Genomic DNA, 24,287 nt, shown 5'->3' with positions numbered 1-24,287 from the left:
CGCAGACAGTGTTGGGAAAGAAAGCCTGCTGAAAAGCTTCAAAACCAAACCAGCACCCACCCTGAGCATGGAGAAATGGGCAAGTTTATCTACTGTTATGGATAAACATGTTCTGGTCCTGATCTGTAGTTGGGGAAGTCAAATGGAACTACCTTTCAGTCCTCTTCCTGCAGTGACATTTTTAATGACAAATGTATACTCTGAAAAACCCCCACCCAAACCAAAACAGGGCAAAGGAAAATCAAATCAGAAATCAAAACATGCTATTATAATAAAAACAGTTATTGTCTATTTGTAAATATGCTTTTATGCCCTTGCTTAGACCATTTTTTTGTCCATGATAGCAGCAAATCTCAAATCACAGAGATCTGATTTTTACAGGAGGCAAGTGATTCTTTTATTAAGGTCTGAAAATTTTTTAAGTTGTCCAAAGACCTACTATATAATTCTCCTGGTGTTGTTTTAACTTGGAGCTGAAAATGGAAATTATTATGAATGGCAGAGTTAACAACAGAGTTTACAAAGAGATTATTGTAGCTATTATTAATGTATATATTCAGCCAGACATGTGTTTGAATAGGAGACCTGGTTTTTCTTCTTTGTCCTGTAACGCCCCATGAACAACTCACGTGTGTTGGTGGATCATTGTGCTTGCTCAGAAAAATGCGTAGTTCATATTGAAAAACAAGCCCCTGTGTTTTGCCAGAAGTACAAGAAACTGCAAACAAACAGCTCTAAAATTGAGGAAAGGTGATTTAAATTTACCAGTAACACTGTCTTCATAACTGTTGACTTTTGAAAGTATGAGAGGAATGAAAGGGAACATTTTCTTGGTTTCATTCCCTGGTGTCATTCCTCATCATAATGTAATTTAAGTGCTGCATTTTATATTGTTGCTTTGCAAGTTGCCTGTTTTTAAAGGTACACTGTCACATAAAATCAAACAATGCTTTACCTCTGCAATGAATAACACTTCCAACTACTAAACCTGATTGTTAAAATGTCATGTTAGTTCATTCCATAAATCACTAGTGAAATCCTGACCTTACTGAAATCAATGGTGGTTTGCCACCAGCTCCCATGGGGCCAGAATTTAGCCTCCAGGCTTGATGAATATCCACAGTGAACAATATCTTCAATTACTTTCTTAGGTTGGGCAAGTGCATTCCTTGTTCCCATTCCTTTTCTGCTTTCATAGTCCCTCACATCTTCAATAGGGCACTTGGGCTGCTGGGCCGTCAGTCTGATGAACTGCCAAGAGGCAGTCTGATATATAGGTGGTGAGGAGCTTCATCCTGCAAACACTTCAGCACATACAAAGCTTTATCATATAGGTGATTCCACTGGAGCCATAGGCCAGCTTTGTCGTAAGTGACATAGCTGTGGCTGCGGTTATTACCTATTTTACATCTATGTGTCAGATGCAGAAACAAAGCACAAAATGTTTTCTCTTTTCATTTACTAAGGGAGTGAGTAATAAGTTCGGTACTTATTTATGTTGCCTTAGACAATGAAGGGAAAATATTTTGCTCTTTGTTTTTGCCCAAATCATTCTAATTGCCTCCTGGAAAGTCCACTTCATAAAAGGAAAACACATTTGAAAACATAGCTGGGAAGTTCATCACTTATAGATTGAAAAAGCAGCATTTGTTCCTCTAATCAAGCTTTCCAGGGTTGATGTATTCACTACAGTATGTTTACTCATGCTTCATCTAATTTAGATTTAAATAGCAATCATATGTCTATTTAAGACCATTATTCAGAAATTCAAAATGAGCCTGAGAAAAATCCTCAGATCTTACCTCCCCACAGCTCTGGCAAATTTTGGCCTGAACTTAACGGTTTATACTCTATTGCACACAAACTTTGAGGGGGCGAGTGGGACAAGGAGAAAGCTGCATGTCACATCAGGGCATTAACCCTGCGCCTTCCCTTAGGACTGTCATGCCGGGAGCCAGGGAGCCAGGCACTTTGCTTCTCTGCCTACTTCTGCCGTTTAAAAAATGAGATGCGAGCAGCACCCTGCCTCAGCGTCATCTAGCAAGCAAGGTGCTGAGATGCAGCGTTGCCGGGACTCCTGCAGGTACACGGGATAGAAGTTTTCACTCTAAAATGCTTTTTGACACAAGTCCGCGGGCTTATTTCATTGCCGTCTCAAAGCCTGGAATCAAACACAGAGTGTATCGGATGTCTCCAGCAGCAACTAAACTCATGCACTCTTGTAAATCTCCCTTGTAATCCCCCTGCTGCTGACACTTTATTAGCCAGGCATTCCGGGCTGCGCTTTACTGGGGCACCTCTAAGTGATTGCAGATGGTATTGCTGTGCTAGGGTTCAGATGTGCTACCAAATAGCTGTCTTCATATTTTCCATGCTTTGCCTCATTTGTCAGATTGGTTTTAACCCTGTGGTGTTCAGGATGTTGCCTACCTCAACTAAGATGCTGAAGGTGGACTGGACACCTAAGCAAATGCCGGATATTTTCATGGCTGTAAGTCTACTCCTCTCTGCTGTACCAGGGAAACGCCTCGAGCTGAAAAGCTCACTGCATTGAATCACCAGCAAGAAATGCTAAGCAGGGTGAGGAGACATGTCAGTTTTCAGGGACACATGAGTGCTGGGAAGCTGGGAATTGCACAGAGCTGCCCAAAGCAGCAGAGATAAGAGGAGGTGAATGCACACCACATAGGTTCGTTGGATCAGCCGCAGCACAGCTCCAACTCTCAGCAGGTCTCACTAGTGCACAGGGAAAGCCATTGGCTAAGCTAGAGGAAGTTTCTGGATTAACAGTTCCTATTAATGCCATGTTAGCATAAATACATTGCATCCAGACCTAAATCTGGCTTCTAACACACAGCGTGCCTGGGTCTCTGCTCTGAGCTCCCCCCCATCTTCAGCTCTGGGTTGGTGCTGGCGGATAAATTGTGGTTTGCCTGCAACCCCTCCTGCCAAGATATCTGCAGTGAAGAGAGCACGTACAACACTGTCTCATTTCCCATCCAGTCTTAGCCCAAGCATCCGCTGAGCATCTACAGTGAAGGATACTGAAAAATCGACATTTTATCTCTCTGTGCCTTTCAACAAGAAGGACCTTTGATTGATACATTCCTGTTGAATACAGGCTGGAGTTCTGGACTGCCCATCTGGTCTTTAAATTTTACGCTGCAAATCCTGCATAATGAGCATAAGGTCCATAGTGCTGGGCTGGATAAACTGTAATCTCCCACCTTTCTTAACAAAGTAGAGTCGGTAGTACCCACAGTGTTAATTTCATTTTTCTGTTCAAATTAATACCAAATTAAAGCTCTGCATTGCTTGTTTTTCTCAAGTCATAAATGTGACATGGAATGCGTTTTGTCCATATATGATGGTCTTACTCAACTAAGGTAGTGGGAATTACATATGGTATCTGTAAATACTTCAGGATTAACGGTTATTTGTGAGGAATGATCTTTTGGGCTTCAGGTTGGAGAAGCAATGCTTGTTAAAGGAAGCAGTGTTAGAAATTTCCTGGAAATGGGCATACATTCCTGGTAGTATCCAGGGAATCTGTTGTCCCAGCACAATAATCAGCATATAAATAGCTTAAAGAAGGAATTTCAAAAATTAAGGCACAGCACCTGCATATTTTAAACCATTAATTTAATTAATTGCTTTGCCTGAGAAATGCTTGCCGCGACCATTGAAATAATGTAAGGAAGGCTCATAATTGTCTAGTGAAATGTATACAAGTGTTTTTATAACAGCTATTTTATAGAAGCTGTGATTTCTCTGGCTAAATTGAGTGTAATAAAGACAGCAAGTCTGTGATAGACAAGTTGTGTCACCTGTGTTTCCAGATGGGACACAGTATGGAAAGGCTTGCTCATCTTGACTATTAGTTTAGCTCTATTAACCCACATCATTGCCCAGACTAACTAGGTGCCTATCAAACTAGAGCTATGAGAATTTCACTTATGATTCATGCTTTTTCCATCCATCCAAACAAGTCCTGCTAAGCTGATTTACTCCATAAACTGGACTGCACAAGTAATATGATGAAAAGCATCATAATTTATATCCTGAAGAACATATGTCTTCCATATTGATATGTTAGCAAGTCCCAGATTTTGGCTAAAAGGTTTGGCCAAGTTAGGCATATGTGTTACTGTGGTTAATATGAATTTGTTCGCTACATATGGGCAGCAGTCTGATCTCACATCTTGTACTCAACAAGACTTACTGTATTATCATGGATGATTAAATACACATAAATTAAACATGCAGCCAACAGCGGCTCTTTTACTAGAAGAACATTGTTTGTGCATTATTACAGCCAGATTTTCAAAAGAAATCAGCTTCCAGGTAGACTCCAGAAGAAGCAGTCTAATTTTTAAAGCAACTCAGCATTGTGCATGCTGAGCTGAAAATTTCGCCATGAGTACCATTCTACTCCACCACTCCCCTCACCATAGTTCATGGTAATATACTGACCATGAGATCTTCTGACATTTCTTATGATCCTGTATTTTGCTTTCCATGAAGACATATTTCTTCAGGTTTAAAGGGAAAAAACATTCTCCAGTATTGCAGGAAATGAGGAAGCTGGTGGTATCTTCTGCTCTGTTCTTATGAGCTAAGTAGTTCTGATCTCTGTTACGAAAGGTTTTATGTAGGTGTTTTCTGTGTGTTGTGAGCTGTGTATTTTGTAGCTCCCAGTACATGGGTCATCCTACCAACTTTCTGGACCAAATATCTATTATATAGCTGTAAGAGACTGAAGAGGACTGAACTTTTGCAGTGGATTGCTTTAAACATGTAGGTGTCACTGCCTTATGCTGTTGGTTAGCAGAACATATCATCTGTATGTTAATGGTCCTTAACAACTATCAATCACTGGTGATTTTCCTTTAGCTGAAAAGATACAGACTTTGTGTATTTGGTGCAGAATATTCATCTGTATTTTTTTGTATTACAAAGTTCTAGGTTGTGGTGTCTTTGATACTCCCTTTTGGAAACAGATCATTTCTGGTAGGGTGGAAATTTGCCCATGTAGAGAGCACCTCTTGGGAATTTGTTAGTGCAAAATGTGTTTTTTTGTTTCTAAACCGTTAGCATATGGTTATCCCAGAAAAAAACACAGATAGCTTGTTTAGCTTGATTGATACATACTATACTGGTTAAACAGTTTAGTAGGCCAGTGTGAGCGACATTTATTCTAGGGACCTTACAACTACAGCTAGAGTGAAAAACCTTTTCTAGTGGAGAGCTGGCCTGACTTTCTCGCTATGGTGATGAAAGATAGTAATGCAATGTTAGTAATATTAGTAGGCTAAAGGAAGAGCATTCAGATCACTAAAAATTGATCAGCTCTCCGTGATCTGAGTGAAATGTGAGCTCATGCATAATGTTGCACTTATATCTACATATGGCAGATATGAATAATGGCAATGCAAAGTTAAAAAGTAGTATCATCCATTTTGCTTAGGTATCTTTGAGGCTTTGGGGGTGTGTGGGTGGGTATTTCACATGATTGAGCTCTGGTCCTGCAAGATATTACAAACAGGTCGCCAGCATAATGGATCTTAATAAATCTGTTTCCATAAGATTTTCCATAATTATTGTTGGATCTACTTTTGCTCATATGTCAGCAGAAAATGAGACAAGAAGATTTAAGTCCTGCTATACCTGGGAAACAGATGTAAAATTGCTTTATATGCAAGTTTTAATCAATGATTTCATACCTGAGGAACACTCTCCAAAGCCCATCATCTTCCACATCAGCAGGTCAGAAAATGCCATGTTCCTAAGGAAGAAACTCAGAATATCAGTACAGAGAAATTATTTTCCGCTTTTTTGAGCCCTTCTTCCTCCACATTTCCTGCTTTCCTTTACCCTTGTGGCCTCCATTGAAAAGCATTGGGTAATGCCTAACCTAAATGTTGCTTTAGTCACACACCACTAGTCACCCAGAAACCATCGAATGTTATTAAACTGCAGTCATTTCTCCTTGGGTTCCATCAATTATCAAGACTAATGGTAGAAGGGTTCAGCCAAGGTTAGAGCATGTGTATGTCTCTGGGCCATGGGGAGCTCTGTATCATTGCTCCGAGCCAACATAGAAGGCACTGTGGATTTGATTGCTTCTGGGGCCATAAATCGAGGAAACGTGCAAGTTCCAGTGATTCCCAACTCTCCCTGTAGAAATAAGGAGGGAAGGAGGAGAATCACCAACTAATGTCGGCAAAATGCTTCTCAGGGCAGTTCACAGCAACTTCTCTAATCTACATCAGCAAGTTTGTTGCTAAAACAGTCCATTTCATCCTTATTTATTTGCTTATCATTTGCATTTCTCTTTTGAAGTATTTTCTTCTTTTCTGTGCATTTCTCTTCCCATCACTGTCATGGCTCTTCAATTTGTCACTGTTGTGGCTCCACTAGACAATCCCTGAGCCCCAGGACTGTGAGAATGGGGAGGAAGGATAAGGATATGGAAGGGCAAGGGCAGAAAGTGAACAGAGAGCAGCATGTCAGTCCTTGTGTCAGTGCCCTTTTCAGCTTCTACCACGTCCTCATCCATGGCTCTGCTGAAGTTATGGCTTTGGTTGCACATCAAACTCATTTCCATACAGCTTTGAAAAAGGAAAGGACTTCTTTGATGACCTCAGGTATGCACCCTCAAGGTATTAATTTTGCTGTAAGTGGTGTGGATTTTACAATTAGTGCAGAATTTGGCTGTAAATTGGAAGGCACTTCCAGATTTGCGCAAAGGGAATACAGCTTCAACCAGGTACACGCTTACCTGTAAATGCATTCTGATTCTGTCAGCCAGTATTTGGCTGTAGTCTTGCTTCTACCAGATGGCTTGAAGTAACATATGCGATTGCGTAGATTCAGAGGGCGAAGGAAACAAATACCAATTTTAAAGTCTTCGGGGACTGTCTATTATTATAATGAGAAAGTGGAAACCTAATTAAAACAAAGGTTATGAAAAGTAATTTCACAATTTCCTTTCATTTGCCAATAAAAACATTTAGATTACATATGACGGTCTAACATTTGTTCAAAAGCCAGAATCCAAAATATCTCAATATGAAGATCTATTTGTAGAAAATGTTTAATCTCATCCAGTCTCTAAATTCAGATGTGAATCATGAATTCCAGCAAATTTCCCATAACAGCTTTATGTTAAAACCTTTCCCAGCTGTTATAAGTTTGTTCATTTTTCAAAGTTATTAAAGGATACGCCCCTGCTAATAATTCTCAGATCATGGTGAGACACAAAAGCTTTATGTATTTCAACAGAATGCTATTTTGCATTTACAGTTCTGCACAAGAGAATGGCTTGTTATTTCCCCTGAGGCTGATCAATACTAGCAGGAATAAAAATGGTGATAACTTAAAAGTGTTCTTTGAAAAATTGTCCAGGATTTCAAACCATGAACAAAACTTAAATGCAAACTTAAAATAAGTTAAACTAAGTAAAATGTGATTTTAAAAGCTTAAACAATCACCCTTGCCAAACCCAATAAGCTAGTTATGCCTTTCTAATTTGGCTGCAGTGACTTTAACTGGATCAGAACAACAAGGAAAATAAAGGATCCACAAGAATGAATTCATTTAGTGCAGGGAGAAGGTCCTTTAGTGACCTGGTTCTGAGCACAATCAGCTGCCAGTTCTTCAACCAGCCCAGGCTGCTCCAGATCTTAAAAATGCAATAACCATTTTGAGGCATGGCAGCTAGAACTCTCTGAGACCTGGGTTTTCTGATATGAAGGATAATAGGGTAATAGAAGGACCTCTGCTAAGGATAGATATATCCACCCAACCAGGAACACACACTTTTTTCATAGTTTGGTAAACAAAACCAAATGTTTTTCAGTTTGCAAAAAACAGTAGATTTGCTGATTTTTTTCCTTGCCTTTGAAGTTATTTAACAATTTCTTCTAACTTTTTAAAAGTACTTTCAAAGAAGTTTTTGCCTAACAGAAGAAATTGGTGCACTGTGTCCCCCTAATTGAGTTTTGCACTCTTGTTTCTTCCTGTGGAGACCAATGTAACAATGGTTCCTATTCATTATAAGTACCATCATTTTTTTTCATTGAGGAAGGAAAACATAAGTTCTAAAACATTGATCTTGTCAGACATATGATTCTGTGATCCTCTTTTCTCTTATCCAGCGCTTTGAGGACATATGAAACTATCTATCTCCTTAAAATAGTAGCTCTTCCATATCTCTGGGCTACTACTAATCATTTTGTTTATGCAATTGCTGTTGATTTTATCTGTATTAGTGCTTGGCACTTCTGCAAATTAGCACACAGATTGTGTGTTGTGTCCCTGAAAAGGAGCAACATAATGGATGATCACTTTAAAAAAAGTTTGGTTTAAGCAAATTGCTTTGCTCAAAGGGAATCGCTGGCAGTGACAGGGGTAGAATTAGTTCTCCGGGATAATGTCGAACTGCTTTTACCCACAAAGCTATCCTTTCTTTAACATTTTGCTTCATTCACTAGAGAGCTTCCCCAATTGCAGCAAATGAAGCAGAGATCTTACAGACAACTTCTTGCTTTGATGTTCAGCCCTGATGAAACCCCAGAGCAATTCTATCTTGGGCACCAATAAGGCAGTATATGTATATACATGCACTATATACTGTACAAGTGCACAGAGAGCAGATCAAAATGCTTTTACAAACTCTAATACTGTTTTTGCCTAATTTTAAGTGTTTGCAGCCTTAATAGCACTTGAATGTGGGGAGCAGAGAGTTGATTTTATTTTGGCTAATTTCCTAGGTAAACTGAAAAAGCATGAAAAACAGAGCCCTCTTCATCTGAGTGGAAGGGATATCCGTCAGGCCCTGCCGCCTGAGCCAGCAGCATTACTGAGAGCTGTAGGATTCAAGCATCCCTTGCATGGACCAGGACTAGCAGGAGATGAGACACTTCTTGGCTTCCTAGAGGTTTGCTGGGAGCAGGGACCAGTAGTCCAGTAGGCTCTTAGGGAAGGAGTGAAGGAGAACCACGGTATTTCTGGTGGGAATAAACCCTTTACTCTGTTCCCTCAGACCTGTCCCTTCAACAGTTTAAATCACAGGATTATGTAGGTGCATTTATCCAAATGATGGGTGTTAATGGTCAATGAGTCACCTAATTGGCACCATATGATTGCAGATATACATGCCCTACTGTGTTACAGTGGTAGCAGCAATATAGCCGTGATGGTCTAAGGACATCAGGGTTGGTAGATAGAGCCAATGTTTTTATTAAACCAGCTGATGCAATTGGAATAATCTTGCAGATGCACATAAATGAGGTTTTGGTCTATCCAGGAACTGTTCCAATTGATTTAAAGTTACTCAGAAATAATCTACTTGATCAAGGCCAGAATGCTTAGCACCATATAAAATAGATACCTATCTCTGAAAATCTGATTACTGGTTTATTCTAGTTAGAACCTAATCCATGACACAGAGTTTGTATTTTAACTGGAGGCACAGCCCAGTAGCTACCCTAAGCCTTTTATTTGTCTTGCTTATAATGCATGTATTTTACATATTTTCACCCTGTGGCCTCCAGGCCAGGCAGTGTGGATTGTCTGTTGTCCATACAAGGTCTGAACGCTGGTGTGCTGTCCTTTAGTCCATCTGTCTCCCTGCTGTTGGAAACTTCCAACTGTGTGGGAAACACAGTTGTTTGCTAAAGAGGAACCTGGATGTGAAGAAACCTGCATGCAGTGTGGATGGCTTGGGGATGAAAAACCCTTGAGAAACAGGGGGAGCATCAATGTAGAGAGCCCCCTGCTTTCTGGAGCCCAGACCTAGGATCTGGAGCCCAGATCCTTTGATGTGACACCAGGGAAGTCCCCGAGACCATATGCCAAAGGCACCTACATAGAGGAGTTGTCTAACATGGTTCAATAGATGAGACGCATAACTTCTACCACTGCCTCAAGGTGACACCTCTATAAAGGTCCCGCTCAGCAGCACTGCCCCTCACTCCCCGCCACCCATCACACCTTGCAATGAAGCTAGACAGGATTGTGAGGCACTTGCAGTCTGGTGTGGCAGTGAGAGACACATGAAAGCACCTGAAGTCCAAAGCTGGAACCATCATCTGTCAGCTCTGCGTTTGGACTCAGTTCTGTTTAGGCAGAAAAATCTGTCTAGAAAACCAGTTTCCAATGGGCCGGTGTCCATTTAAGGGGTTTAAGGGTGTCCACTCCTAGGATCTGGTTTAGACTCACTTTGAATTGTTTTACTGGTATGGTTACTAAACTGATACAGAAACCAGCTGGATACCAGACTGCCGCTTGAAATGAATGGAAATTCAAGGGGAGGATGTTAAAAAATCAAGAATTTAAGAAGGATCCTGCATTGTAAATAGTTGCCCCTGGAAACACAATATTTTGTTCTATTGTCAAACTGACAGACTGAAACGGGCTCAATTAATTTCTATATCAATAGTGTTACGCCAGTGTAAATGCTGCAAACTTCTTTAAACAGATCTCTGAATGCAAACAGGTTAATGGAGCAAGAGGACAGGTAAAATGAGAGAATAATCTGGGATTACTGAAACAAGCCCTATAACTGTTGAGCCTGGAGGAAAGAGAGAGCTAACACGCTTCATCTAAACCCTCCCATAAATAGTTAGGGTAATTAGAGGCTTAGATTTATTGAAAACAATGAAAAATGTCATAATTACCTTTACATATTTTTCTTTCTTTCACTGTTAGAAAATGATCCCAGTAATTTGGTGTTCGGTGAGCAGGGCACATTTTGCATTGTTGTTCCACCACTGTGCACTGAGCAAAAATGCTTCAGGGGAACCCTATTGAACAGGTCTGTTCTTTTCCTTTTTAAATCTTGTAGCAATTAGCAAGCATTTCCCGGACCATTTTGGTCAAATAATGTAACTTGGCAAAATGGTGCCCAACTCTGAAGGGCTGCAAAGTATATTATTGTTCCAGATGGGAAAGGTTTTCTTCAAATGAGAGATGTCCACAGGCTGGAATAAAATCAACCCCAATTGAGAAGGAGGTTCCCTTCTCAATTATTTTTTCCCAAACCCAAATTAGAAACTGATACTGGTAAAAACCTCTATTAGAAACCTCTGTGATACTCATTGCACAGCAGAAGGAAAACTCACAAGAAACCCAATGACTATTGTTTTACATGAGTGAACGATGAAGGTGGAACAAACTAGCAAGAGCTGATGAAGGCAAACATCCAAGGCCTGAGGCAGAACTGGGGCAGCCCAGCCATATGAGAAGTGGTCATATTTCAAAATAGGCTAGTCCAGCATAATCCTGTTTATGAAATGCAGGTGGAGTATAATTCAGAGTTTGTGGTTTGAGCTTTAAAACTCATTATGCTTTGGTTCTGCGCTCCTTGGAGACCAACTGACTCCTTGTACGTTAACGTCAAGATGCTCAGATCAAATAGAGGGCTGAAGTTTACAGCTCTGGTGTTTTGATAACTAAGCGTGGACACAGGACAATTCTCCTCTCTGGAAGCTGTCGTCATCCTGCAGCCTGGACAACCTGAGTGATTTGACTTTCAAGCCTCAATACAAGGCATGCCTCATTCACCGGGCATTTTATGACTTTGTCTTGAGTGAGAGCATGTGGTTTGCAAGATAAGATCTGGCTAGGAAAGAGCAACCAAAGCTTGGATATGACAGCGAAACTTATGAAATGCTGACAGATTAATTTTTTTTTTCTTTTTCAGAATCCTGGAGTATTTCAGATTCGTCCCTGTACATGTCATTTCTTCCTAGGTAGCCCTGAGTAGCTTTATGCTAAGTAGACTGGCTGTACAATGTCCCCTGGTCATGCTGGATGTTGAGGTTACAAACTACCTCCCTGATATATAAAGATCCCACAATACAAGGGTTTCTGGAGAGGTTGCCCAGAAATAACTGCGCCATTAGACTTTCAGGGGCTTAGATTTTTTTAAGGGGTCATAGCAGACGCTTTGGGAAACTGGGACCCTGGAGAGCAGTTTCTTTGGCTGCCCAGGAGGCCAGAAGCATGATCAGCTGGGCCCTTGAAGGGATGGGGATAAAAGAAAGGCTGCAAGGGAGACGATTTCCTAAGCAGGAAAGTGGGGACTAGCTTTAGTTGGATGTACTGTGCTCATTTCTGCTGTGAGCATTTTCTATTGAGCAACCTGTGGAGTCCGTAAAGGAATTTTTCTGAGGCACTTCTGTAGGGTTGTAGGCTCTGTGAGAAACTACTGCTTTCCTTTAGAAAATGGCTTTTCCACTGTCCCTACAAAGACTGTCTTTCTAGGATCAATGTATGAAACCTAGAACAAGCAGATTGCTCTTTGAAAAAATCACATAGGCTCCATTAGAAAACAGTTTATAAACATTCTTGTATGGAAGATGGTATGGACATGATAGAAAGGGAGGGAAAAAATCCCAAGTGGCAGAAGAAGCCTTAAATTCACAAAAGGGTTAGACTCTTGAAAACATTAGTGCTATTAGCCTGGAGGTTTGGGCTATTCATTTGGAGAGGAATGCTGGTCGTGGTGAACGTACCAAAGACTCTCACTGACTTCTAAAACAAATGATCCTGTCCTTTAAACAGCAAGCATGACTTGCTTCAGAGAGGTGCCACAGCATACAAATTTAGGTCAGAGGGGAGGAAGAGGAGTTCTGGCTGCAAGTTTGGGGTTTGTTCGAACTAAATGAGCTGGCTGTGATGTTGCCTTTGGTTCGGCACTTGACTGTGCCGTTACAGAATAATGAATACAGCTCTTGCACAGTTCAGGAGATCTAAAAGTGAGATCAAGTTTAATACATTGCAGAGCTTAGTTAAAAGGCTCCTACTGGGCTACTTACCATTGGGCTGGAATAACTACAGTGCAGTGCAGCAAAATAATCCTTTTCATTTATTTTTGGGTCTGAGCCTTTTGCTCCAAGTTGCCTGCTTGCGTTTTTGTTGATATTTGCTAGCAAAACTAATCTAGAGCAGTATAACAAAAGCAATATGTGAACTACAGCACATTAGAACGTTCCTCCTGGAACGGTGTAACCCTGATCCCCAGGGGCAGAGAGGTGTTTGTAGGAAAAAGGAAAAGCTCACATCTGGTTTGATACTACAATAAGAGAAAAGGCTGTTTGCCACTAGAGGGTGTATCAGCTGCAAAATTGTTACTGAAAACACTGGGATTTTGTTTGGAAGCTAATGGTTTTTGTTGTTCTGAAATTAATTTAAGCAGCCTCAACTAAACTCAGTTTAGTTTTATAGACAATTAAGTTCTCAGCATCATTCAGCCCACCTGAACCAGCCCATGGTGGGCGGCTTTGTCAACAACAGATAATTTATTTCGGCTGTTCCAATTTCACTTGCTTGTTGTCTAAGGCAGTGTTTGCAGAGCCCCGGGCAAAGTAAGATTATTTAAATGTATAAGATACAAGTATTTTCAGTACACATTTCTGGCATCAGAGCCACAGTGTCTCAGCTTCCCTTGCTCCTCTGCTGCTGGGAACAGATAAGGAGAAACAGCCAACTGTTGAGGGTGAGGACAGAAGGTGGAGACTGCTGAACTCAACCCAAAATGAAGCAGCCTGGGAATTTCAGCTGGGTTAGAGTACTGCCTGTGCTCCTGCTTGTCTCACACTAGAAAGGTCCTGGAGCAAAGCATCCTTTCCTGTCTGCACCTCCAAGCGTGCTGGCCTGCCAGACAGCTCTTCTTCATACTTTGCTCTCTTCCTCTTGCAAAGTATAACTATAAAGACAGGTAAAGAGGGTATGAAAATTCATCTCCTTAGGATGTGGGGATGCTCTGTCTCTAGTAAGAGACATTAAGGGCTTCCTTTTCAAATAAATTCACCGTAAGCATTCTTGGCAACTTAGCTTCCAACCAGTCTGAAGGACCTGGAGCAGTTGTGCTGTTGACTGGTGGAAATGTTTCAGCAGCCCCTTGTGCAGGAGGCTTTTCGCTTCAGTCCTTTTAGTGCACGTTGAGGCCTCAGGAGCTGTATTTCTTGGAGGGTGGCATGTTTCTATTTGTACGAGGAAAGATTATTAGGGCATAGAGGATTCAAAGCAAACAGGGATGTTTACATTCAGGAAGAAGGCTTATAAAGCCATTTGTAGTTATATATGAGATGTGAGGTCTTCCAGCCCAATAGGTCTAACCTAGTTCCCTGCTATTTTAAGCAGCCATGTTAAATAATCCTGTTCATAAAACAATCAAAGCTCCATCTGGTTCTCTATACTGTGCTCCATCCCAAACACCCAAAGACAGGCTGCAAATTTAATAGGCAGAAGGGTGAAAAAATTCTGATTTGATCCCACTAGTCTTCCTGTGCTCCTGGCTCACAAAACAGATTCACTAAGGGCACTGTTTGGCTCCTCAAAGAGTAATAGGTGGATTTATGTTGTAAATGCAATTCTTTTCCCCTCCAATCCATTGCATGAAGGATTGCGCTCTTCCCTGGGAATTACAGATTCTATAAAAGTCTAGAAGCAGCTAGGACAGAATTTGCCTGATATTCTGACAGCTTCCCTCCCTCTGAACTGTGAGATGCAGAGCGTGTTTAGGTGGGAGGACAGTAAGGCTGTATCTTTCTGGCTTATGCTGCAAGTGCTAAGGAGCAGAGGGAGTTGTCTCTGGAACTGCCTATGCCTTAGTTCATGGTGGGTGTACTTTGTGTCCTTTGTTCAGCTTCAGATGTGACAGCACGATGAGTCCTGTAAATGCCTGTCTCTTGTCCTGGGTCCCAGCACTGACCACTTGCCATCCTGGGCCACAGTCCAGTAGCTGAATCTCACTAAGCTGGCTGAGTTGAACCACCCTGTCCCTTGCAAGCGCAGGTGGGTCTTGCAATGACCGAAGTGCAGTGACGTGACTCAGAGGAGACCCGTCATTCTGGTTGGCTGTGAAAAAAATGACCTCTCAAAACTGAGATTTTTAACAGATTACGAACACAAAGAAAAGTGCAGGAAGTATGCTGACGTGCTAGAGAGCAAAGAAAGGGTCTTACAGGGCTCTTCTATGGGCAAATCTTCTATCGGTGTTGTTTTTCTGAATCCGTGTTTTCACATCTGGAAGACTTTTACCTGCTTTAGTTACTTAGCCATAAGAAGCGTTTAAAGGCCTGTTCCCGGAGGTGCTTAGCTTCTGCCAGGTAGTGGGGTGCATAAGTTGAATTTGTGCTGCAGTTCTGTTTGAGTGTTAAACAAGACAGAGGGGCAGTTACACTGTTCTCAGGAGCAGGTAGGACCCCCAGCTCCTCTTCTGAAAACATACTCTGTTAGAGCCGAAATTCAGCAGTAGATGGCACCAGCAGGATTGTAAAATGGGCTTTAAACACTTTCGTAGTGCCTCCAAATTCCTCAAATGTTTCACAAGACACGCAGACAGCTAAATAAAAAGACTAGCACCAGTTACTGGCAGAGGTGAATCACGTAGAGTGGAACAGGGTGTCCTTTCCAGCAAAGCACAGCACTGTTAGCGCACGCAGGGGAGCAGAGGATGTGATGAACATCACATTACACCCAGTCTGCAGAGAGTATTTGTGCGGACGGTTCTGCTCCAAGGCGACCTTTGCAACAAGGTGAAGGTGGGCACCTCCTTACTGCAGCACGGGTGGGGAAGGTCTGTTCGTTGATACATGTGCAGGTTTGCACACACGCACTTCCCAGTATACATGCACATAGAATAAGAAGTTTCTAAGGCAAACGGGGAATGTCGGTCATTAACTGCTGGGAATTTGCTGCAAACTGGACTTCCCACAACAGCCACCACCTGCAGGCTTAGATGACGCTGTGTGGGGAGAATTTCTCTTGCTGTCTTTTCTAGCAAATGCATCTGAGTTAAATTTCTGTCTCAAATGTTGACCAGGGCTGTTATTTCATAGTTCATGTCTGTGGCCATAGTGAATATTATATATAGGTGGAGCCCATGGGACCCTAGTTCTTAACTGTTATGTACTACAGAACTATGGTTTAATTTTTTTTCCAGAATATGCTATAGAAGGAACTAGTTAGTATAAAATATTGAAGAAACTAGTACATAGATAAGCCAAGCCAGGACAGTTCACGCTGGTTTTGAGTGTGTGCTTTTTTCTTTCCTTTTGTTTTTGACACACACTGGAAAAGAGTGATCACTTAGATCTATGTCCTGCAGTGTCTGAAGTGAAGAAGAGGAGGACAAATTAACTAGCTCTTGTTCCTGTTCTTTCCTAATTAAAAATGATTGTCAGGGCATTCATAAGCAGTGATAAAAGGACACACAGAGTGAGGATGCTACATTTAAAAAATCAGCCTTCACTTTTGGATCAGCACAGCTACACCTTTTGGAAGGGCTGCTGAGTGCAGGTTTCAAAGACCACCAGCTGCTCCTAGGACCACAGCAAAGTGTATTTATGATTTGTTCTTCAGAGTTATTAGTGGCTTTCATTTCAAGAGGATAACACAATGCAGATTTTAGAGGGGGGTACAGATGGTATTAAAGGATGCTTTTTAGCTGTAGTAGCAATGTCATCAAATAGCTTCTATTTAAACTTTTTTTCTTCAGAGTCTATCTGCCACCCCTTACATGCCACTGTATCTTGTTGCTGAAACAAGGTTTGCTGTGCAGGTCTTTAACCTTATGCTTCAAAACTTGCTCTGCTGTGGAGTGTAATTTCATTTGGCAAAGTGGTCTGACCATCATGTCTGAAGGTTGCTTGATAAATTCTAATGATATATTCAAAAGGGCGGACACTATATTTTGCATTGAAATAATCATTAAATCACTCAGTTGGTAAGCAGCTTTGCCGTGGAAGTGTTCCAGAGATAGTAGGAGGAATATTAGTTCGCACAAGAAAAAGAGGTAGGGGAAGACCTTGTTTTCTAGGTCTCTTTAACAAAGGTGTTTTGAGAAAGAAGTGCAAATGAACCACTCTTCCATGGAGGCAATTTGCATATCATTAGCCTTCTGGTTTTGTTAATTGTTTTCACCTAGAGGAGGTGGAAGAGTTCATTCTTTGTTTGGAAAATGACAATGCTTTCAGAACGTAGCACATTTTATTAGTGATAGATGAGACCAATTTTTTTAACATTTTCTGTTAACTGCTACCAATTTTGATGGAAATGATGATGCCCTTCAAAAGAAAATTGAGACCTTTTCAATAGCTCACTCAAAATTTAATTTCCTTATATTTCTATGTATGTGACTTTTTCAAATAAAAGAAATATTTTTCTTTTGTATCTCTTTTCTCTTCCCTCCCTCCAATTCCCAGGGTAAAATATAGCACCACACCCTGAAATAACGTTTCCATGATCACCTTTGTAAGGCTGTAACTTCACAAGAATTCAAAAAGACTGAAAATTCAAAAGGCTTTTTTTTTTAATCTTGGTCCATACTCGAGAGCCTGATGTACTATCTGCATTTTTGTCTTCCATTGTGTAGGTTTGAGGGAACACAACAGAACTTTGTTTTTGCACCCCAGAAAAAGGCAGAGAGGAAGAAAGGATGCACAGGCTCAGGATATGATGGAGATGACCCCAGCTGGTGTAGCCTACCCTAATTCATCACTTCTGTTCACAGGGCTCTGGCTCTAGTGGGTCTGAGCTGTCTTCCAAAGAACATTTTCAGGTGTCTTTACAAATTCTGGTCCAGGGGCTAATTTGTGTGTGGTCAGTTTGGGTTTCTCTGTGCAGTCTAAATGTACTTCGCGTGTCTCAGTACATGATGCATCTTGATCAGCTCAAGTTTGGGGTATGAGTCTGTGCTTGAAACAGGGAGCTGGGAAAGATAGGTAGGGGGATTCAAAGAGGCTAATGATGCAGTTCAATGGATGAGAAAGAAAACATTAAATTCCTGTTGATGTGTGGAGACTCCTGATTTACATTCTTGCTCTTTTTAGTTTGGGAATTCTCCCCATGCAATCTGACCTAAAGCTTGAGTGTGTGGCTTCGAAATAGAGACAGCACAACCTTCACTGTTTTTTTACTTTCTGATGTTTGTCAGCAACAGTGGATTAATCTTTACCTGACATTGACTGTAATGTTAATTAGTGAAACATTTAATGGAAGGAAGTTGGAATTCATGCCAGCAACTATTTTTGCAACTGCTCATAGTTTTTTGTTGTTACTTGGAAATAGTCATGTCTTGTCTGACACCTCTTCTACCTCCATTGTCTTAAAGATCAAAAATAATACGAGATACTGCCCTTTTGGATATTTATGTTTATCAAAAGAAGAAAATGACACCTGCACTCTCTCTCTCTAGCTTGGGTGTCAAATCTTTCTCCCATCCTCAACCATCACAGGGAAAAGGTTTTATTTATTTTATTTATTTATTGCCTCGAGTGTTCAGTGTCTCAAAAGGAAATATTTTATTGCTCTCCAAAGATCCAGTGTAAAGCCTATGATTTTTTAATAAAGCTGACAGTATTAAAATTCGCGAGCTTTTGCCACTGACGCCATTTGTACAAGTCTGAACTTTCAAGCCTTTTCTTCTTTTACTGTTCAGCTACTAAGCTATTTGTTTCCATAGTCACATATGTATGACTTCATCGCAGTTCACAATTACATTTTCTGGAGATTAGCTCATTGATATATTGCACTGGCCTGTGCATTAGCTGCTTGGATGAGCTTAGTTTTCATAGCCTATTGGTCTGTTGGTGACTCTAAAAATTTGCCACAGTCATATGATTAAATATGGAAAACATCTGTTTTAAGTAGTCTAACAAAAATCTGAACATCTGGAAAATATTGGTAAAGAAGCTAATTAAGTTTGTCAACTTACAAATTGTTCTAGCAGGAAGTATTTAGGAGTAGCAGATAATTGAGATTTCATTCCTCTGGCCCCTTGTCCTTGCCTTTTGTTTATTTTAGTATAACTGGAAGGACTATTTTACTTAGCTTCTTCCAAATCCACCCTCTGGACACAAACTGAGAGATAGTTATCAGGTGCTGTGTTGCAACGGGGTACACTTACAGTGGGAGAAATGAATGCTGGAAACAGACTTTCATGCCTATGTCTCATGTTTTAACCGTTTTGAAGCACCAATATATATTCAACTTCTAAACACACTGCTGGCTTCCTTTTGATTCTCTCCATAATATTGCAGGGATAATATTAGCGGTATTCACCAGTAATGTCCACCTCCCCAGTATCTCTGCTGCCTGGGACACTCTCATCCTCTCGGCTAATGACTTTGCTGCTGTTGCTCAGGTCTTTGACGGTTTGCACATGGGTAGGGCAGTGTGATGTCTTTTCAGGAGAAAGTTTTCAGGACACTCCACCTAACACTGAACTTGACAGAGATGTCTGCGGGCTTATCAAGAATATCCGCATTGGCTTTCATGAAATATCTAGAACTTGAGCTTTATCTTCAAAGTATTGCCTTGCTCGAAACATCTGAGACTGGGCAAAGCACTTCTTTCACACAAAAAACCCTCTTTGTGTCACAGAGAGATTTTCATGAGCCATAATTGGTCGAGCTCTCAAGAATCTTCACAGATCTTGGTAATTTTTGCTCCAAGGGCTAGGGACAGGTCTGATCTAGTTTTTCAAATATTAAGTCATAGAAAACTAGTATATTTTAAAAAGTCAAACCCAAAATTTAATGCCCCTCAGATCACACCTCTTTCTCTCTAGGGAGAGAAGAGGCACATAACACAGTTATGTGCAGTTATATTCCTCTATGGACTACTGGAACATGCCCAGATACAACAGTGACCATCACAGCATTAAAAACTACATGCATATTCATTTTAAGAAGTCTGCCTGTTATTTTCCCCCTGTTTCCTATGGCTTCCTACATTTTTGGAAGGTAGTGATTTGCTCTACTTATGTCTGACTGCATCTTGCCTGGCTTAGGCCCTTAGAGAAAATGAAACTTTTGTCACCATGAGTAATACCCCTTAGATGCAAAGAAATTAAACATTAAGGGCTTTGCAGTGTTACTCACACAAAAGAGAAGATATTAATGAATAGGCTTCTTTGAAAACACCCTTCTGCAGCTAAACCTTTAATGACAAAGGGTTTCTTTGGAGTTTCTTGCTGAATTATCCACAGTATATCTGTGAGCCTTCTGGCTCTTAAGAAAGCAGGCAAAATTTGACACTGGATAAAAGCAATTCCTGCATGCCTGCCTATCCTTTCCACCAAAAAAGAAGATACATGAATAAATTAGGGTACAAATGAATGTAAATGTCAAGTTAACAGTTCAAATACACAGTAGAAAAGAAGAAATGTATGTATTGGTCTCCAGCAGCAAACACTCTGGTGGCCAGATTTGACAGCAGCTAATTGAGCTGTAATTATTATTAATGTCTCTAGTCTTTGCTGTCCACAGCAATTCTGGCTGGGTAGAGCCTCAGAACCAGTGACAATTTTTAGGCTCCTTGAATGGATTTGAAATGTTGTTTTCCCATATGTTGAGAACTATGAGCATGCTTTAAAAAAAATTAATCATTCACTAATAACTGTTTCTGGTTAACTGGAGCTCATCTCCAAAATGAACAGTGCTAGTGCGTGGTTTGTGACAATAGCCATTTACTGTCTCCGGCTTTGGTTTTCCCACTGGTGCTCTGGAGTGATGTTGTTGTCCTTTATTAAAACTTTTGACCCAGTGAAAGGGATTAATAAGAAAAGTATAACGTAGTTTGAGGACTGTAAGACTGGCCATGAGGACCAGTGGGCCCTGGGAAAGCTGTTCTGTGCTGGTCAGCCATGGTGCTGCCAGCACTCATGTTTCAGGGGAGCTTCTGGTGACACCCCGAAGTTCAGAACCTGTGCTCTGCTCTCAGGTGTCTTTTTTACTCACAAGAGTATTAGGACTACTGGAAGGGAATTAGGGGAAGAGTTGGGTACGGAACTTTCCACAAGAAAGACTTGCTGTTTGCAGAGAACCGCGGGGCCAGTCTGGCTCCACAGGCATCAGGGCTGTTGGGTCTGCATCTCACAGGTTCATCTTAAGGAGTCTATTGTACACTGAGTTTTGACTGACAGTTTTCCAACGGTAAAGACATTTCTGTCATCTCTCCCCTGTGCTTTATCTGGTGCCTCTGTACAGTTTTTTCTCCAGCGATAGTACTGCTGAAGAATCTCCTCTACTGGGTAGTCTGTTTGCACAAAATCAGGAAAAAAGAAGGAATACCTTTCTGCCTTCCAAATTCTTGTCAAAATTGGTTTAATATTAGCCAAGGGCTTCAAAGGTTTCTAGAAGGCAGACACATATGCATGCACGTGGAAGTTCATATATGCATAGTGTGACTTCATTAGTTTCACTTCCATATGAAAACAGTTTGAAAAGGGTAATAGTCTGAATAATTCCCAAATTCTGAGGGATTAGAGTTAGGATAGTGTGTGGTTTACGGTAATGACAGAGCTAGCTGCTGAGAGGAGATTTTGACCTGCCACTCCTCAAAGGCTAAAGGTATTTGAGGGAGATTTAGTTTATTGTTAATCTTTAGGTGTGCACAGGCATAATTTCCTTTTTTTCTATGCCAGCTGGGACTCTGCAATCCTCTGGTGCAGACTAACCCAGCCTTTCCTACCTCAAATCCTTTATGGGCTAAGTGGCTAATGAAGAATGCATTTGAAATTATATGTAAAAACAGCACAAGAATCTAAGGAGAAGGGCCAGATTTGGAGTCTGGTCTTAATTGGGCTTGCTTTTCTGTGCTGGCAGCATTTTAAGAATGCAATCCAGCTTATTAAGTGCCATAATTGCACCTGTAAATCATGTCCAAGTGACCTAGTCTACATCTGCAAATAACTGTGGAACTGAAAAGAACAGGCCGTGTTTTCAAATCTGGTCCCTGAATCATTTTCACTTTGAAAAAAAGGATAATTCTGAGTCTTAATCCCCAGGTGTAAAAGTGAAACCTGAAGTGAACCTAGATGCTCACTTTCTTTAAAGTCTGGGTCTTCATTAGGTATTCTCAATAACTTGGAGAGAAAAAATACAGCAAAATATCTACCCTTGTCTTTCAAATGCTACATTTCTAAACAAACATGAATCATATACTTGGTAAATCCAATTGCAGGTTGGAGGTCAATTAAATAAATTTAGGTTACGTTTCTAAAAGCTTCACACGTGTCTAGAAGGTATATTTAATATGAGATTCAAGATTTCATATATTTTCCATGTATACCATCGTGGCTTCTATGAGTCACATGTGATATAATATATACATTTTTTCTTTTTAGGTTTTTACTTGAAATTACTTTCTGTTTCTTTTGATTTACTTCCTTTGTTACATGTGGATGTTATCCACTTGATAGAAATGGGAGAAATTGTTTTGGCTTTCTCTTGCCCTGTGACTCCTAATTATCCAATACTTGTATTTTTCCATCTGTTTTTCTTTTATTTTCCTCTCAGTATTTTGGATGAGGAAGAACATTTCTACAAAAATCTGTTCTTTCCCTCGAGCAAAATGGCTTGGATACACTCCTGGCTGCAGATCTGACAAGGAGAGGTTCTGAACCATCAGCAACTTTTATAAAGCTGATATTTCCCTCCGCAGCAGGGAAATTCTTTACGCAAGGACTCAGGTGCCCAGTCAATGCCACAGCTTATTCCCAGGAATTACAGCATTTCTAAATGTTGCACATTATCTGGGAGGAGGCAACTGAAGTGATTGCCGATTTACTGTGCAAATATGGGCCAAGACACTCAGCCTGTAATGTAGATTGGAAATACCAGCAACTATGACCTGCCCTTTTGTCTGCCCTTGGTGCTTACCCATGTCAGCTAGTACCAAGGGTGAAAATGTAGTGACCATGTATGCCGTGGTGGTAAGCAGCTGGGGATCCTGGGCAAATTTGACACCTGTGTGGCCCCAGCGATCTCTGAAATAGCACGTCTAAAGCCAGGTCAGGTGAGATCCTATGTGCTGCACTGGCATAACCTCCAGGAGAAAAGTTGTTCGTGTTTTCTGTGCTACTTGTGCCCACGTAACTGAAACATAGCAAAAATAGTCTCCCTTTCCCAGCTTCCAGGTGGTTGTACTTCTTGGACAACTGCTTGCAACTGTATTCACTCGCTCCTTCCCAGCTGTGAGGAACTGGTACCTGAACCCTATAAGTCTGATTTGGTATTTGCTGAAATCACTGCAAAACTTTTCATCCGACCAAGCTTGCTTCGGTTCAGGACCCACTCCCCATTAGAAAAAACTTATTGATCCCCACTGGTGCTTTGGGCTCTTCAAAGACAATCACAGGTTCCTGAAATGCCAGTTTGAAGCCTCTGTATACAAAAATGCTTTCTGAAGAAGTGTTTCCCTTTCAAGACATCACAGTTTTTTTGTAATAATACCTCTAAACAGGTCTTTCCTCTGCCAAGCAGCTCCGTAGGAAGCTGGATGCTCTGAGTGCTTAGCACTACTGATTCAGAGCAGGAGCAATAAGTGCAATGGGGCCCATTGAAGGCTCTCTCCAAAAGGTTATTTGGTTTCTCATAATATCCCAGCTTGGAAAGTTTCTAGTGTTTGGAGTCCAGGTAATTCTCCTTGCTACCGGAATACCCCTTCCCCCCATAGCCATCCACCTCCAACTCCCTGCCAAGTAGTAGTATTTGGATTATAGGTTTAGTTTTTTCCTTGCTACATTTTAATGCAGATGGCAGAAGAACATGCCAGACAGTCGGTCTGGAGTTTAATATGAAACTTTTTTTCCTCCTGAGGATAGGTAGGCATCAAATAGCAGCAATGTGAATCTGTACTCCACCAGTCTGAAGTAGGAACGAACTAACTAGGACAAATGTTTCTCTCTGCTCAATCTCTTCTGAAATCTCTATAAAATCAAAATGCAGACAGGAGCTAGAAATAAACATTTACGTACCTTTCCAATCCCGCTGGACTTCCATCTACCATAAACACTCACTACAGCTATTTAAAAAAAATATCATGTATTATCAGTTGATCCTCCCATAGAGGTTGTATTTGCCCATTTGATTTGAATTTCAATGCTATTGTTTTGAGTGTGTTGAACTACAAAGAGAAGAAAAGGTTTTTGTTATTCCTCTTCATCAACTGATCTAATGCAAGAGGAAAATTGCTGGTAATTATCTTTATAGCAATTATGCTGGCCCAAACACAGTAAGTGCAAGCACATTCCTTGTTATTTATTACAGAAAGATCTCAAACCACAGACTGTTTAGAATGCACAGCATTTTAATTCATGAACTTTGATGAAACTTATTTTAATATAGCTTTGTTTTCCTTATTAAATTACAAGAAAAATTAATTACAACAGATCTGGTAGTGCTTTAATGTAGTCAAGTTGCTGAGTGCATTTCAGTAGTTAACTTTCTTCCTTTGGGTATGAGCAGCATGGCTGCTCTACAGGTGTTTTC

The sequence above is a fragment of the Mycteria americana genome, chromosome 8 (genome assembly GCF_035582795.1).
Source record: "Mycteria americana isolate JAX WOST 10 ecotype Jacksonville Zoo and Gardens chromosome 8, USCA_MyAme_1.0, whole genome shotgun sequence".
In the NCBI taxonomy this organism is placed as follows: Eukaryota; Metazoa; Chordata; class Aves; order Ciconiiformes; family Ciconiidae; genus Mycteria; species Mycteria americana.
Note: the sequence above shows the minus strand (reverse complement) of the source record.